Here is a 10,063-nt window from a genome sequence, read left to right on the forward strand (position 1 = left end):
CTGTAGTCCTTCAACCAATTGGGTGCGTCCTTAAAAAAGAGGTTCTAGGCTTCTATTGATAGGCAAGTGGGTGCTGAAGACACTAACTGAATAAGAGGATGTAGCCATCTGCTTCTAGTTTTGAGGTAGTGATGTGAGTTTGGAAACATCCTAGTTGAACTTGTGAAATTTTGTTTATCACATCAGCTCACTAACATCAGCTCACTCAGCTCACTGTGCTTCTTTGTTTCCCAGGTAGTGACAAAGGGTCAAACTCAAAGGGCTTCAGGTATGAGCCTGGTAAAACAATTGTGTCATAGAATAAACAAGGCAAACTGGAGGGTGCATCTCCCTGCCAGGAAATCAAAATTCATTGCTTTTTAAAAATCTGAGCTAATTAAGCCAAAGGAAAAGAATATATATATATCATAAGCCTATAGGCTGAATTCAGCATCTCAACTAATACTTTGATACTCTACAATTCACTATACCTAGAGCCCATTTTAATTTACTCAAATCTCTTTCTGCTCCCCTAAGGTCACTTTAGAAGACTTTTAGAGTCCTATACATTAAGCCACAATTCAGCTCCAAGCTCTAGGTCCTAAAGACCCAGAGGTGACAAAGGCAAGTCCATTCCTCAAGGAACTCCCACAGGTTGGTATTGTGAACACCATTTGTTCAGTTTCCTGTCTCCTCCAATCATCAGGAATACTTCTCTGTAACATCATTGGATAAACCTAATTTTACCTTTTTTAAAGCCAGGTTTTTGTGTACATTTATAGGACTCATTTCTTGTATTGTAAAATATTAGAAACCCATTCATATCATTGCCTGCTCTTGCCTACACACATCCTACCCCTTTTGTCTTCCTGTCGCTAAAGCCCCTGGACACCCACAAACCCAGATTTCAACTGATCTCTGAGGGCCTGGAACTCTGGCTAATGTTCTTGGATCTTTTTCTTTGTGAGTCTCTTAAAATGGACCTGAATCTTTGGATATCAAACCCATTAAACCCATACCTAGTCTCCTGGACTCTGAACCCTGCCTTCTCTCTAGTGTTAAAAAACAAAACTCAACTGAGTACATTTAAAGATCAAAGTAATGTTATCAAATGATTCTTGAATGGGGTGGCATCACATTTTAGCAGATAGGGAGTTCCAAGGAGCTGGGTGTTCATCCTTGTTCTTCTCAGCTTGTCCCAACCGCTTTTTATTCATAATTTGCCTGATACTTTTGAAAGTATCTTTCTATAAAGTTGCCTTTAGAAAGGCAAAAATTTAGATTGCAAAAATAGAATAGTAAAAGATGTAACTCATACACTAGAGACTTCATTTTTAGAGAAAACTTAATTTCCACCATCCATTAAAAATGGTAATGCATCAATAGGAAGATTTTGGCTGAAGAAGAAAAGACCTTCCTATATCTGGCTTATTTGTCCCAGTCTGCTTCCCTATTTATAGTCCTCAAATTATCTGTCTTTCTTTCATCAAAGAAAATATCCATATGATTATACAATTATGTGATAGACCATTTGGGGCCACTTAATCACTTAATTCCTTTCTGAAAAGCTGTTCGCACTTTACTCTAAAGATTTATTTCCTAGGTGGTTTCCACTGCAAGTTTTTAATTGTAATTAATGAAATCCATCGCCAATCTTGAAGCCACAGAACTTTTCTAACCTGTACATTCAATTTCAACAGTACAACAACTTCTTTTCTTTATCACCCATTTATTTCTCACTAACCCCCAAAGGACAGCAGTGAATAGACAGTTCAATAGCAGTTCAATAGACAACATTTCCTTTAGGAAGAATTTCTAAAAAACATAAATAACCTAGAATTATTGTACACCTGAAACTAATATAACACTCTATATTAATGAATTGGAATTAAAAATTTATTTAAATTAATAAAATACCAAAATACATTTTTATAAATAACCTAATAAAACACAGTATACTTCTAAATCTGCTTGGGTCCTCTGCACGAGACTCAGGTGTGGGTCTTTACAAGATGGTCAGTGAATTCCTGATAAGGAGAGTTAGTGAACACAGTCTCTTTCCAAAGGTCAGGGGTGAGATAGCTGTAGGTCTTGGAAATGGCATCAAAACTGGCATCAAAAGTTGCCCAGGGTGGCAGTGCAGGCCCTGGCCAAGGTGTGGCAGTCATCCATACCAGCCATCATCAGTAGCTTCTTGGGTACAGGGGCTGAGATAATGCCAGTGCCTCTGGGGGCAGGGATGAGGTGCACCAGCATAGAGCCACAGGGGCGGTCACCTTTCATGGGACAGTGTGGGACTTGCCAATCTTGTTCCCCCAGTAGCCTCGCTGAACCAGGATGATGGAAAGCTTGGCCAGGACGATGGCCCCATGGATGGCAGCAGCTACCTCCTTGGAGCACTTAGCACCCAGACCGACGTGTCTATTGTAATCCCTGATGGCAACAAATGCCTTGAACCTGGTCCACTGGCTAGAATGGGTCTGCTTTTGCAGGGGCATAATCTTCAAAATCTCATCCTTGAGGGATGCCCCCAGGAAAAAGTCAATGATCTCAGATTCCTTGATGGGGATAGATCTCCTCCAAAGACTTGATCTTCATGTTCTTGACCAGGTGGCCAGCTTGGTGACCGGGATCCACTCCTCACCTTAGGCTTTGCCTCCACTAGCTCCGCGGCCCCGCCCCAACCCCAGACCCACCCCAACCCCACCCCAGCCCCGGACCAGGCCACCTCCCCACCCGACTCCCACCCTGGCCTGCCCTGGCCCCAGATGCCCTGGCCCCCCTGTGGCCTCCCATTCCAGGGCCCCACCAGTGTCATCCACCATTTGGTGTTTTCCCAGAGAAGAAGCTAAATCTGCTTTCTAATATACATTGAGTTTTAGGGGCAGGAGTGGTGAAAAATAAAAGTCAAAATTATTCCTAGTTACCTTGATTTCACAGGTTTCACACAGTTATCTTTTGGTGAAATTCTAGAATTACAATACTTTGTAAATGTGGGATGAAGGCCACACTCGGAGGTCAGTCTTCTGTACTTCGCCATTCACTTTTGACTTGATGGCTATACCACGCCTGTAACAGTAGTCTATTTTGTTTCAAAACTGCTATATTTCTTAAAATCACCATTTATTTTGATACTAAGTGAATATAAATAGTATAGGAATATGAATAGTGCCAGAAGTCCAGGCAATTACAATTTTCCCCAAATCACCCCCAAGTCAGTTGTTCAACATACTTTCTATGCAACCATTATCATGTGACGATTAGGTTCCAAGGCACTGGGGAGAATGTATTCACCACGTGTGGAGGAATTCCACCATGTAATTCCTAAAGGGAAACACATTTAGAGTTCCATTTGAGACTATACCAAGTACATTATATTCCCAGAGTTGTGAAACTCAACTCTCCCCTGGCATCAAGAAGAGGAGTGACAAGATGGGTTAGTACTGGCAGTGGGGCTAGGAAGGCCGAGGTGGCAGGTCCGTGCAGGGCGGGGTATGAATGACCAGAGGATTTTGTCAAGTGGAGCAAGCAAGTCCCTGAAAATGGGGAAAGAAGGAACTCGACAGCAGCCACAAACCAGAAAGAGCACATGGAGGATGTTTCTAGAATGCATGTTCATAAGCAAGACAATATATGCTTTATTTGACCTTAGGTACTTTTGATGAAATATCTGGGGACTTTTCTAAGAAGAAAACTGTAATTGCTTCTTATTGCCAGACACTGCCTGACAGCATTGGAATTTGCTTGGCTTTTTGTGGCTGCTACCCCAAACTGGTAACCATTCAGTCAAATATAAGCTAAAATTAAATTACTTTTCCTTCATTGTTTATGTATTTCTGCTGAATGGGGACATTTCAGCAATGATTTTATATTCATTAGGAGGATGGAATACCACAGCAAGTCAATCACAGTCATAATGAAAATACCAAGATATTCCTGTCTGTTTTTCCACAGTCTACTATGTTCGGTTGGAATAAAATACAGGATCTCTAGTGACATAACACTATATATAGATCTAAAGGCACTTTTTCTCTCACTGTGAATAGATACAGATGACAGAAAGTTGTGAGTTGTGTTCAGTAGCTTCCAAGGAACACACCTAGATGTCTTGCTACAAAAGCAAATTTTTCAGAATTAAACTAAAGCTGTTTTTTAATAACTAAAAATCTGAAAACTGTTCTTCTAGAAATAATCAAGGAAAAATACATATGTTTTCAAAGTGTTCATCAAACATATTTATCAAAGTGGAGGGTGGGGGAATATGTTATGTAGAGATACGTTAGAAGCTTAAACACAAAAGGGTTTAAAAGAGAAGAAATAGATCAGTGATTATGAGTCTTTTTGGAATTGCTACCTACCATCCACAATTACATTTTTTGTTTCATGATATATTTACATCCTCTAGAAGCACACAACAGTTATTATAGTTAACTGTGTTTGGATATCAGTTTAAGAATGTAACTATGCATATGCAGGCACGTAACAAAACCAAGGTTGTTATCAGATATAGCCAGGACTTTCTGTGAGTAATCCCAGGCATGCTTGACTCTCTCCATTAGAATTATAACATGTTCAACTACATTATCCAGTTCCTCCTACTGAGAGCTCCTAAATGGACTCTCACTTAGGATAGGAAAGGAAAGTACAGAAAATTAAATTCAGAGCATACTAATTAAGAAGAAAATTTCCCACAGGTTTAGAGTGCAATGCAAAATAGTTCTCAATAATATCTGTATAGTAAAAGAAAACTTTTGCACTGAGAAGGGATAGGTATTAGACCCTGCTACCATTTACTTGCCATATTTTTGCAAATCTGATGAATCTTCTACTCCTCTATAATGTGGTCCATGAGGGTTTTAGGATGTATGTATTTCTTTGAAATAGTTAAGAAATGTATTTATTTACAAAATATTTAACAAGCTCACGATTACAAAAGAGGATGGTTTATTAAAGAAGAAGATGAGGATGTCTGGGATGCATAGTTGAGAACCCCAACCTAAACTAATAGAAAAGAAGGGGCAGGGAGATTCTCCTGGGGGCTGAGTGGGGGCATGCAATCCTGAAGGATGAGAGAAAAGGGATTTGGAGAGTGAGTGAAGGTCTTGGGGAGTCAGGGGGGAAGTAGGGCATCTTTTAGGGACGGAAAGAAATGGCCAAGGGGTCAATGGTGGGGAGAGAAATGAGCAAGATAAGGGAGGAAAGCAGGAGAGAGATGGTGAATAAGAACAACAAGGTGGAAATGCCAAACATCTGGCTGGGAAAATATGGGTAGACCAGATCTGGCAAGACTAGATCTATTATCAGTATTTTTCAGGAATTTTGACTTTTTTTTCCTTACTCGGGTCGGGGGATGAAGCCACTTAAAAGCCACATGTGGAACCAATACAAAGAGAATTACGTCTCAGAAATATCACTGCCGCTGCACTGGAGACTGTGCATTAGTCCAGAAGAAGAGTAGTAGTACAGGAGCGCCTGGCTGGCTCAGTCCAAAGAGCATGGCTTTTGATCTTGGTGCTATGAGTTCAAGCCCCATGCTGCATGTGGAGATTACATAATACATACATACATACATACACTTTTAAAAAAAGAAAGAAAAATGGTAGTAGAGGGTCACACCAGAAAAGTGGTAGTGTTAGACCCGAATAGTAGAGAAAGAAAGACATGGATGGAATTGAGATGCATTTAAGAAGCAGACTCAGCAGGACATGGTGAAAACTGGGACATGAGTTTGAAGAAGGAGGGAATTAGGTGGGGGAGGAAATGGGGATATAGGGAAATAGTGCTTAACAGGAGATTAATGGTCAGAGGGAAGCCACGTATAGACAGAGAAAAGTGGATGCTGACAAAGATCATATACATCAAGTATTCTCTGAGGTGTTGCCTTTTGAGTCCAGACAAGATTTCCAGGAATGGATCTTAGATGAAAGATACGAATGGATAAAGAAGATGTGGTTTATATATACAATGGAATACTACTTGGCAATGAGAAAGAATGAAATCTGCCCATTTGTAGCAACGTGGATGGAACTGGAGAGTGTTATGCTAAGTGAAATAAGTCAGGCAGAGAAAGACAGATACCATATATTTTCACTCATATGTGGATCCTGAGACACTCAACAGAAGACCAGGGGGGAGGAGAAGGGGGAAAAAAAAGTTACAGAGAGGGAAAGAAGCAAACCATAAGAGATTCTTAAATACTGAGAACAAACTGAGGGTTGATGGGGGTGGGGGGAGGGGAAAGTGGGTAATGGGCATTGAGGAAGGCACCTGTTGAGATGAGCACTGGGTGTTTTATAGAAACCAATTTGACAATACATTTCATATAAAAAAAAAAAAAAGATGAAAGATAACAGTACAGAGCTATCCATGGATTGGATTGGATTTAGCCAAAAGATCTCTTCAAAGAATGGACTCTGGAATTTAATTAAAATTAGATCCTTCCCAGTCAGTTTTATCTTTTTAGGGTTTTTTGTTTGTTTGTTTTTTGGGGGTTTTTTTGTTTTTTGTTTTTTTTTTTTAAGTATAGGTGTGTGTGTGTGTGTGTGCTGATGATAATTTGTATACTCAAGACTTTATATAGCCAGAGAAGAAATGACATAGTAAACCTTTTTTAATAATTCTAATGGCAGTCAAGATGGATATCTTTACTTAAAATATTAAAAACAATATTGCTGGGGCGCCTGGGTGGCTCAGTCGGTTAAGCGTCCGACTTCGGCTCAGGTCATGATCTTGCGGTTCGTGAGTTCAAGCCCCACGTCAGGCTCTGTAATGACAGCTCAGAGCCTGGAGCCTGTTTCAGATTCTGTGTCTCCCTCTCTCTCTCTGACCCTCCCCCGTTCATGTTCTGTCTCTCTCTGTCTCAAAAATAAATAAACGTTAAAAAAAAATTAAAAAAATAAAAATAAAACAATATTGCCTAGCAGGTTCTTGCCCAGGATGTGATCAAGTTAAAAAGTAAATACAAAATGAAGTATGTAGGTTAATTCCTGTCCTAATCAAAATATTGCTTTCCCTTTATAATGTGAGGGGAGTCAGACTACAGTTCAGCATCCAAGGAAAGATTTTAGCCTTGTTGTTCATTGAAACTTTTCTTCAAGATCTTAAATTCACTAAGTCTTATCTTTTTTCTTGTCTATAATTGATATTTGCCTTTGTAATGTTCCTCTCTCCCTCCGCCTTTCCCTCCTCTCTCTTAAAATAAAATTAAAAAAAAAAAAAAAAAGGCTTCTCAATATGCTAAGGGTTTGCGAACCAGTCCACTGTGGCTTTTAGGTTTTAAGTTAAAATTTTTTATTAAATAAAAAAAAAAAAAAAAAAAAAAAAAAGACTATTTTCTGTTCCACGAGACAAGATGCTCATGCCACTGGATACCCATCTGCCATCAAGTTCCAGAATCATAACCTTATGCTTTTTAGATACTTTTCCAGAATGAAGGAAGGGACAGTAAATGGACAACCTAGGCCCATTCAGAGGTATAAGGAGAGAGAAGGAAGCTGATACCTTCTTGCCATTCTCAAAGGTACCTTATAAGGCTAATGTACAAAATTCTACTCTGCCACAGGGGCATGCTAACTAGGACAATAGTTAGAGCTAATTAAGCAATCAAATTGAAATAGAGTGATTATTTTCGCTTGTGTGCTCTCTCTTGCTTTTTTTTTTTTTTTTTACCCCTTATCCCTTCTATCCTACATAACTTTTTTCATTAAAAATAAAAACCCCCAGGGGTGCCGGGTGGCTCGACGGTTAAGCATCAGACTTCGGCTCAGGTCATGATCTCACAGTTCATGGGTTCGAGCCCCGCATCCGGCTCTGTGCTGACAGCTCGGAGCCTGGAGCCTGCTTTGAATTCTGTGTCCCCCTCTCTCTCTGCCCCTCCCCTATTCACACTCTGTCGTTCGCTCTCAAAAAATAAATAAAACATTTTAAAAAATAAATAAATAAAATAAAATAAAGTCCCCCAAACCATCATTACTGTTAAACCATGAAAACAACATCAGAAAAACCCAACTGGAGGAACTTTCCACAGAATATCCAGTCAATATCACTTAAAACTGTTTTGGTGATTAAAAAAAGGGGGTGGGGGGGAGAACTCTAAAGGTCATGAAAAATAAGAAAAAAACAGAAAATGTCCAGACCAGAGGGATCAAGAAATATGGCAATTAATGCAATGTTGTCTCATAAATGGGATTCTGGGAGAAAAATTTAAGGTCTTTAGTGGAAAAACTAGTAAAATCCAAATAAAGTCTGGATTTACAGTAATGGACCAATGCTGATTTTTTAGCTTTGAAAAATGTGCTGTGGGAATGTAAAACATTAACATTGGGGGTGCTGGCTAAAGGTATACTAAAGTTATGCACTTACTTTCTTAATCTAAGCTTATTCCAAAACAAAAAATTTGTTAAGAAAATAAAAAATAAAACCTTCAGGGGCACCTGGGGGGCTCAGTTCATTAAGTGCCCAACTTCGGCTCAGGTCTTGATCTCACAGTTCATGGGTTTGAACCCCACATCAGGCTCTGTGCTGACAGCTCAGAGCCTGTAGCCTGCTTCAGATTTCCTGTCTCCCTCTCTCTCTGCCCCTCCCCCTTTTGCACTCTGTCTCTGTCTGTCTCTCTCTCTCTCTCTCTCTCTCAAAAATGAATAAACATTTAAAAAAATTTTAATAAATAAATAAATAAATAAATAAATAAATAAAACCTCATTTCATCTTCTTCCCCCACTAGTGGTAACACCCAAACATAAATAATATTTTATATTATACAATGTAATGTATTCATCTCTGATTTACATTATTTAATTTAATACTCAGAGCAGCTGCATGCATGGCCAGAATTGGTATTATGGTCCCCACTTTACACTTGAGGAAACGGAAGCTTTGAGAGGTGGTAACTTGCTCCTAGTTCAGTGTTGGTTAGGCTGCAAACCATTTTTACAAGCTATTTTTGCAAGGAGACTTCAAAAATACAGTGGCTCAGAAAAAAATCTTTTCTAAAAATGGAGATATAATTGACGTGTAGCATATAAGTTTAGGATGCACTTGCTGATTTGATACATTTTATATTGCAATACCATTACCACTGTAGCATTAGCTAACATCTCTTCAAAAAAAAAAAAATTAACTACTTATTTCTCTCTCATGTCACAGTCCAGAATTGTCTGAGCATCTAGGGTCTTTCTATGTTGTTGCCCTCTTGGGTTCTGCCCTTACAGGTGAACATGGGCTCACTAATATTGCATTCCAGCTCAGGGGAAGAAACAAAAATGAACGGGAGCAGACAACCTCTTCTTGAATATTATAAGAACTGTATAAGAGCATTATACAGAATTGCAAGTAAAAAAAAAAAAACATTTTTACTTGCAATCCATTGTTAACACTTAGTCATACAACTGCACTTAAGTTACAGGAAGACTAGGGGATGTTGTCTAGCTGGGAGGCTATACCTGAGCAACGGGTACTACACAGAAGAACATGGGAAAGAATTTTGGGGACAATTAACAAAATCTGCCATGATTACCAGGCTCATTACAAGGAGAATAGGGTCTTTAATCAAGGTTTCCTGTTTTCAAGTTTGGCACTATTCCTATTGCCTACTGAATACACATCTGTACTCTCTATTCATCTCTATATAAAAGGAAAACAACTAAAAAAATTCAGTTAATACTTTGTTTTACCTTTTAATATATATATTTTTGTAACTAAATTTACCCCTTAATAAAATCAATGACTTATTAGTCATTTCCTTCCGGGTCACATTCTTGTGATGTTTCTATTTTTGGTGACATCAATTTAAATGCTTGTGTGTGTTCTGGATTGCACATTCAAGGTAGTGCTGTCTTTCACTTTTGTCTTAAAACTAGAGAAAGACCAAAGAAATAGACGGATGGCTGAAGAGAACTCTGCTGTTCTGTGCTGTATGGCCTATTTTGCCAGTTGCCATGTGACCTCAGAAAAACTATCTATTTGACCTTTTTTTACTCCACGATCAAATCTAGGTTTTGTGGAACTAAAGATTATATGTGATTTCAAAACATACTTTAAGAAAAATATACAATTATAATCCAAATTTAAGCATGAAAATACAAAT

The 10,063-nt window shown here is 38.8% G+C and overlaps 1 pseudogene; it reads right to left on the bottom strand.

Annotated features, from left to right (window-relative positions):
* Positions 1–1,857: 1,857 nt before the first annotated feature.
* On the bottom strand, positions 1,858–2,804 carry LOC121036480 (40S ribosomal protein S2-like; annotated as a pseudogene).
* Between the last annotated feature and the right edge of the window lie 7,259 nt (positions 2,805–10,063).

The sequence above is a fragment of the Herpailurus yagouaroundi genome, unplaced genomic scaffold, assembly GCF_014898765.1.
Source record: "Herpailurus yagouaroundi ecotype Mexico unplaced genomic scaffold, PumYag 162, whole genome shotgun sequence".
NCBI classification, from domain to species: domain Eukaryota; kingdom Metazoa; phylum Chordata; class Mammalia; order Carnivora; family Felidae; genus Herpailurus; species Herpailurus yagouaroundi.